The following is a 6,747-nucleotide window of genomic DNA, read 5'->3' as shown; positions in this document are numbered from 1 at the left end:
TGTGTATTCTTCTAGTTGTGGCATGTGGGACGCCGCCTCAGCGTGGTCCGATGAGCAGTGCCATGTCCGCGCCCAGGATTCGAACTAACCACTCGGCCACGGGGCCAGCCCCTTGAAAAGCATGTTTCTTATAATATTAAACATATATTTATAACTCAGCATTACTTTTCTTAGGAATTTACCCTGCATGAATGAAAATCATATTCACACAAAAACTTATACCCTAATTTTACAGCAGCTCTATCCAAAATTGCCAGAAACTGAAAACAACCCAAGTGTCCTTAGAGGTAAATGGATAAACAAGCTCCAGTATATTCATACAGTGGAATACTACCCAGCAATGAAAAGGAATGAACTACTGATACAGGCAATGACTTGGATGAATCTCAAATACATTGTGTCAAGTGAAAGAAGCCAGATGCAAAAGGGATGTACTACATGAGTCTATTTATATGACATTTTGGAAAAGACAAAACTATAGTGACAGAGAACAGATTAGTGATTGCCAAGGGCTGGGGGATAGAGAAGAGAACTGACTACAAAGAGGCACTGGGGAATTGGTGGGGTGGCAGAAATGTTTGTATCTTTATTGGGGTGATAGTTACATGGGTGTATACTTATATAAAAATTCATCAAGCTATATATTAAGATTTGTGCATTTTACTGAAGGAAAATTGTTTCTCAGTTAAAGCATTTAAAAAATGATGACAAAAAAAACCATTTTCAGACAAACGGAAACTAAGAGAATTCATTGCCAGAAGACCTGCACTAAGAAATGCTACTAGAAGAGAACTTGAATCTTCAAGAAGGAAACAAGAGTGCTGAAAATGGTGAATATGATGGTAAATGCAATAGACATGTATACGTTTCCTCAGTCTTCCCTTTATTTATCTTCAGGTGGGGGCAGGTAGAATACAAAATACCTGTGTTATGGAAGGGGAGAGTTCTGGGGAGGGGATTTTTAAGGAACAACAAGGGGGGCTGGCCCAGTGGTGTAGTGGTTAAGTTTGCATGCTCCACTTTGGTAGCCTGGGGTTCACCAGTTCGGATCCTGGGCATGGACCTACAAACTGCTCATCAAGCCATGCTGTGGTGGCATCCCACATAGAAGAACCAGAAGGACTTACAACTAGGATATACAACTATGTACTGGGGCTTTGGGGAGAGAAAAAAAAAGAGGAAGATTGGCAATAGATGTTAGCTCAGGGCCAATCTTCCTCACCAAAAAAAAAAAAAAAAAGCACACCTTAAAAACAAACAAGAAACAAGGGGGAAAGTCGCTGAATCCATTAAAGATTTCTAGCTCCTGAAAACTTAGTTCTAGCTTGATGCCATGGTACGGAGTTGATTCCAACTAGGTCTTCATGACACCAAGCAACCTGATGAATAAAACAAATTTGACTCAATTATTCCCAAACACTGCATGTTGGACATTTGGTGTCCACAACTGGCTTTTAGCAGATATTAAAAAATGCTTGTTAGGTAATTATAACTTCGACTTCTAATTCTAGCCTTGTAGGAATTATTCTACAAAAGGTAGAATTAGTAAATTGAGACCCATTAAGGGTAGGAAATGCCAAAGTCATGGGTCAAGAATTAAAGTGAAGTCAGTTTGATTCCAAATTCTGCTTAACTACTGACACTGCCCTGGTTTTAATCGTGACGGTGTTTTCTCATATGTGAATTGAAGATAATAATAGTACCTATCTCATGGCACTGTTATGAGGATTAAATGAGAAAATGCAAAGTACCCAGCATATAATAAGAATTCAATAAATGGAAGTGTGCCCTCCAAAACTACGATCGATCTGTAGTTAATACATCTCATCCCCAGCCAAGGACTCCAGGAAGGGGGAGGCTGTGGAACCCTCTCTTTTGTGGACAGATCAGTGCATTGCTCCATGACCAAAGATATAATCTTAACCCCAACAGTCTTCCAATCAACTTGCCAGCAGTAATCATGGACTTCTTAAAAGGAGTAATAGAAATGCTATCCTTGTAACCCGCTAAACTGCTTACTGAAAAATGGAGTGAATTTCAGATAATCCTCAGGCTGTCTCCTGGAGCTCTGAATTAGCAGTGGTTACCCGTGAGGCTTACCCCAGCCACATTTTTGGACCAGAATCTGCTCTAAAGCAAAGAGTTATCTGATAGTAGTTTGGATTAAATTTGGATTAAAAGATTGACTTGGATTCTCCTAACATCTACTGAGCTTGTCTTGTTTGCTGGACATCGTGCTAGACACTGTTGCATATATATTTATTTTAATTTGCTCCGATAAGAATACTCTTTAACGCATCTGCTGCGTTTCCCACAGATGGTTGCCTCAGTGTTTCAAAACTTAGGAAAAACCTGAGAAGTATTTGTGAGGCTCTTATGATCATTTTTCTAAGATCTGAAATCTTTCCTTTTAGGCAAATAATATTCAAACAATTGAAAATAGTGTCTCTTATTTGGACATTACATTTTTCTTCTAGTATCTCAGAGATTAATCACCTTCGTCCTAAAACTAGTGATTGTGAAGCTTTTTTGCCAAGATGGCTCAAATTCCATTATAAACATAGGCATTCTGTTTTCACCCTACCATGTTCAAGGTAGAAAAATTTTACGTGTTTGTGTACAAAGTTAACGAAACAATAAATAATTCCAAAATTCCTAGAGGGTACTGTAAGTTGTATACTAGCTTTGGGGGGAATCTATTTACAACTCTTCTGATAGTTGGTTTCTCCCTTCTACAATTTGCCACAGTTTAAATCATCCAATTTCAGGCCTGATGGGTTATTCTGTGTCACTCGCTCTATCTTCCACATGGATGATCCTCATTCAGAAATGTGAAGGAAATCTTTATGTCCTCTTACTTCGCTCCCTTAGTTCCTTTTCCTTTCTTTATTTTCCTGCTTTCCCCACTGTCTTTCAACAACTTGTCTCCAAAAAAAAAAAAAAAAAACTGCTCCCACAAATAAAGTTTGGTGTCTTCTCAACCTTGTCTGTTTCAAACTGATTTCCTCTTGCCACCTCCTCAACCCCTTTCCCCCAGTGACATTTCTGTTTCCTTTGGGGTCTCAAGAGACAATTCTTCCCTTCCTCAATACCACCAGGACAAGGAGATCAGTTCATGATGTCTTTCACAGACATGATCTCCTAGCGAGAGCTCTGGAAGAAGGCATTGTTATCTCCATTTTACAGGACAAGTGTTAGAAAACATAAGCAATTTGCCCAAGTTCACAAAACCAGCAAATGCAGAGCTAAGACTTATACTCAGGTCTTTCTCACCACAACATTCATGCTATTTCACTATGTCATCCTACTCTCTCCACATACAAGATCAAACTCAAAATTCATCAGTCTAGCACTCATAGATTTCCTTGATCAGGATCCCATTTTATACAACTAGTTTTATATCAGCCCCCAGCTCCATCCAGGCTAGCCATCATACAGCTCTCCTGATCTTGTAAGGTAAGCTCCGCCCACTGGCCTGGAATACTCTTCTCTTCTCCCGTCTTACGCTGACCCAATGTTTACGGCTCAGCATGTTCATCTTCCATAGGACCTTCCCGAATCCTCCAGTTCCAGTTCTTCTCCTCCTAAACACTTGAGGAGTTTGGAAGATAGAGTTCCTTGTCGCTCCTCCACTACACCAATCCAGCTGCCTCTCCTCCTGAGATGAGTGGTTCCTGCAGCTGGCAGGCAGCCTGAGCCTGGAGGATGAGAGAATGCCCTTGGTCTGAGCGGGGCTGGACGGAGATATCTGGCAGCTGGCACAAAACATCTGCCCTCTAGTCTGAGTCACAGCCTGGAGACCAGCTGCAAAGAGCCCTGAGGCTAGCATCAATTGGCCCAGAGTAGACTTGTAGACGTCTGAAGGGAGGGAGATGGCCTTAGCACAGGTAGGTGCTCCTGGATGCCTGCTGGTTTCCTTGGTCCTTGAGGAGAGCTGAATGAATGGGTCAAATCTGCTCCATCCCTGAGGATGAAAGACCACTGGCATTTGCAGCCAAGGAGACCACCAGGATGGAGATAAACTTCGTTTTGGTGCTGTGGCAGGCACCTGCAACTTCTTGGACTTGTACATCACTCATCTACCTGGCAGAGCCAACTGTAGATCTACCACTGACTAGAGTGCACATAAGGAACACTAGCAGCTGGACCTGAGTTCCATCTAGAGTAGCAGGTCATCTCAAAGCATGGGCCACCGACCAGCAGCATCAGCATCATCTGAAAAACCAGTTAGAGATGCAAGTTTTCAGGTGCCATCCCAGACCCACTGAATCAGAAACTCTGGGCGTGGGGCAAGCAATGTTTTAACAAGCTCTCCAGGTGATTCTGAGGCATTCCCAAGTCTGAGTAGCTGTGTTATCCAAAGTGTGGTCCATGGACCAGCAACACTGACATCACCTGTGAGCTTGTCAGAAATGCAGACACTCATGGCACACTCTAGATCTTTTGAGTTTGAATCTATTTTTTAGAAAGATCCCCAGAGTTCTCCAGTTTGGCTCCCAGGTGTGGACCTATGCACTGCTTGATAAGCCATTCTGTGACAGGCGTCCCACATATAAAAAGAGGAGGATTGGCAATAGATGTTAGCTCAGGACTGATCTTCCTCAAAAAGAAAAGAAAAGAAAAGATCCCCAGAAGTGTAATAATATAAAATAAAAACAAAAAACAGAAAAGGATCCTTAGGTGATTTGTATCACTGATCTAGAAAACAGCCCAAGGACATCAAGCAGCTAGAGGGAGGAGATAATAACATAACCTCCACAGCAGGAGCCTCTGGCAATTCAGAACTGCTGGGGGAAGAAGCAACAAAGTGAACTGGAAAAAAATGAAAGTGACTTAAGAATATCACTCATAATACTTAAAAAAACAAAAAAAGTAAAACCCCAAAACCCAAAACTGAAACAACAACTAAAGAACTGAACAATGACAAAAAAAGGTAGCTCATGATTTTTTAACTAAGCAAGTGAGTGAGTGAATTGGATGATTAGTGTTGGGTTCAAATTAGTGGCCTGGAAGATCAATTGAAAGAAGTGTCTCAAAATACAGAATAAAATTCAAAGTAGAAATCATGAGAAAAAAAGATAAGGGACTTGGAAGATAGATCCAGGAGACCTATATGCTAATATTAGAAAGAAAAAAAGGGACAGATTGAGGAGAGGCAAAATTAAATACATGTTGTATTTCTCTGAGTCAGCAGATGGAAATGTATTACCAAGATTCACACACTTAGGCATATCCTGGTAAGATTTCTGAACTCTAATGATAAAGAAAAAATCTTATAAACTTAGGACAGAAAGAATAAATATCAAAAAAAAAAAAAAAAAAGAAGCAGAGTATTGGACTGACATAGGACTCTGTCATCTGGAACCTAATAAGAAGGATTAATAATACTGGAGAGAAAAGAACTACAATCCAGAAATTCTATATCCAGGCAAGATATTATTATTCATTTGTCAGCAGAAAAAGAAACCCCTGTATATAGGAATTCAGAGAGCCAGCCCTGATGGCCTAGCAGTTAGAATTCAGTGTATTCCACTTCAGCAGCCAGGGCTTGGTTCCCCAGTGTGGAACCACATCACTCGTCTGTCAGTTGCCATGCCGTGGCAGCAGCTCACATAGAAGAACTTGAAGGACTTACAAGTAGAATATATAACTAGGTACTGGGGTTTTGGGGACAAAAAAAAGAGAGAGGAAGATTGGCAACAGATGTTAGCTCAGGGTGAATCTTTCCCAGGAAACAAAAAGATTGAACTTTTGGGAAAAAAATGAATTCAGAGAAAATATAATCCTTCCAGTCCATCTTAAGGAAATCAGATCAGAGAAGAGGGTGAAAAGTAGAAACAAAAATGGCAAACAGTATATCTTGCAAGAAGAGCAGTTAAAGGAATAGATGCTAATGCAGTGAGGTTGTGTAAATAACAGCTAAATAAGAAGTCTTTAATAAAAGGAATTTACTGCAAGGGAAATCCGATAATGGCCTGAAACCCAAAATGTTAAGCCATATCAGCAAAACAGACATTTGGGAGTAGAATATATTTTACTCTGTAGAACAAAAAACAGTTTAAAGATAACATGGTAGGAACAGTGGAGAAGTAAAGGCATTCAGAAGCCTCATTTATTGGTGAGAATAGTGGGAAAAGAGTGATTTGGTTAGGAAGAAATAGTATGTGGATTTCATATGACAGTCTGGAAGCTTGTGTGTGGTGAGAAAAAGAAGGGAACTACCAGTGGAATGGAAGAGTTCAGTAAAATTTCCAATTAACAAGGGGAAAACTGGGGAATGTAGAGTAATTGAACAAACCAGCAAAAAGTAAATTAGGAAAAAAGAGGAAACACAAAACAAGACGAAGTAAACATTAAGTAAGACAGCATGTAAAACAATTGTTATACTTAATATGAATGGGCTAAATTTTTCTGTTGAAAATCAGAGACTGGCAGGTTGGGTTAAATAACAAAACCCAGCAATATTTTGTTTATGTGTTTTCTAATGCTTAAAACAAAGCCATTTTTTTTAAAAAAAGACACCAAAATAAAGGAATGGACAAAGAGATATCACAAACAAAGAGAAAACAGCAAACAGCAATTAATATTAACACCAGATAAGGCAGAATTTAAGCTTAAAAGCACCAATGATGCTAAAGGTGGAGATTATATAATGATAAAAAGTACAATTTATACAAAAGATAGACCAGTCATAACCTCATATGTGTTAGATAATATAGCAGTTAAATATTCAAAGCAAAGCATTAG

The sequence above is a fragment of the Equus przewalskii genome, chromosome 5 (genome assembly GCF_037783145.1).
Source record: "Equus przewalskii isolate Varuska chromosome 5, EquPr2, whole genome shotgun sequence".
Classification (NCBI taxonomy): Eukaryota; Metazoa; Chordata; class Mammalia; order Perissodactyla; family Equidae; genus Equus; species Equus przewalskii.
Note: the sequence above shows the minus strand (reverse complement) of the source record.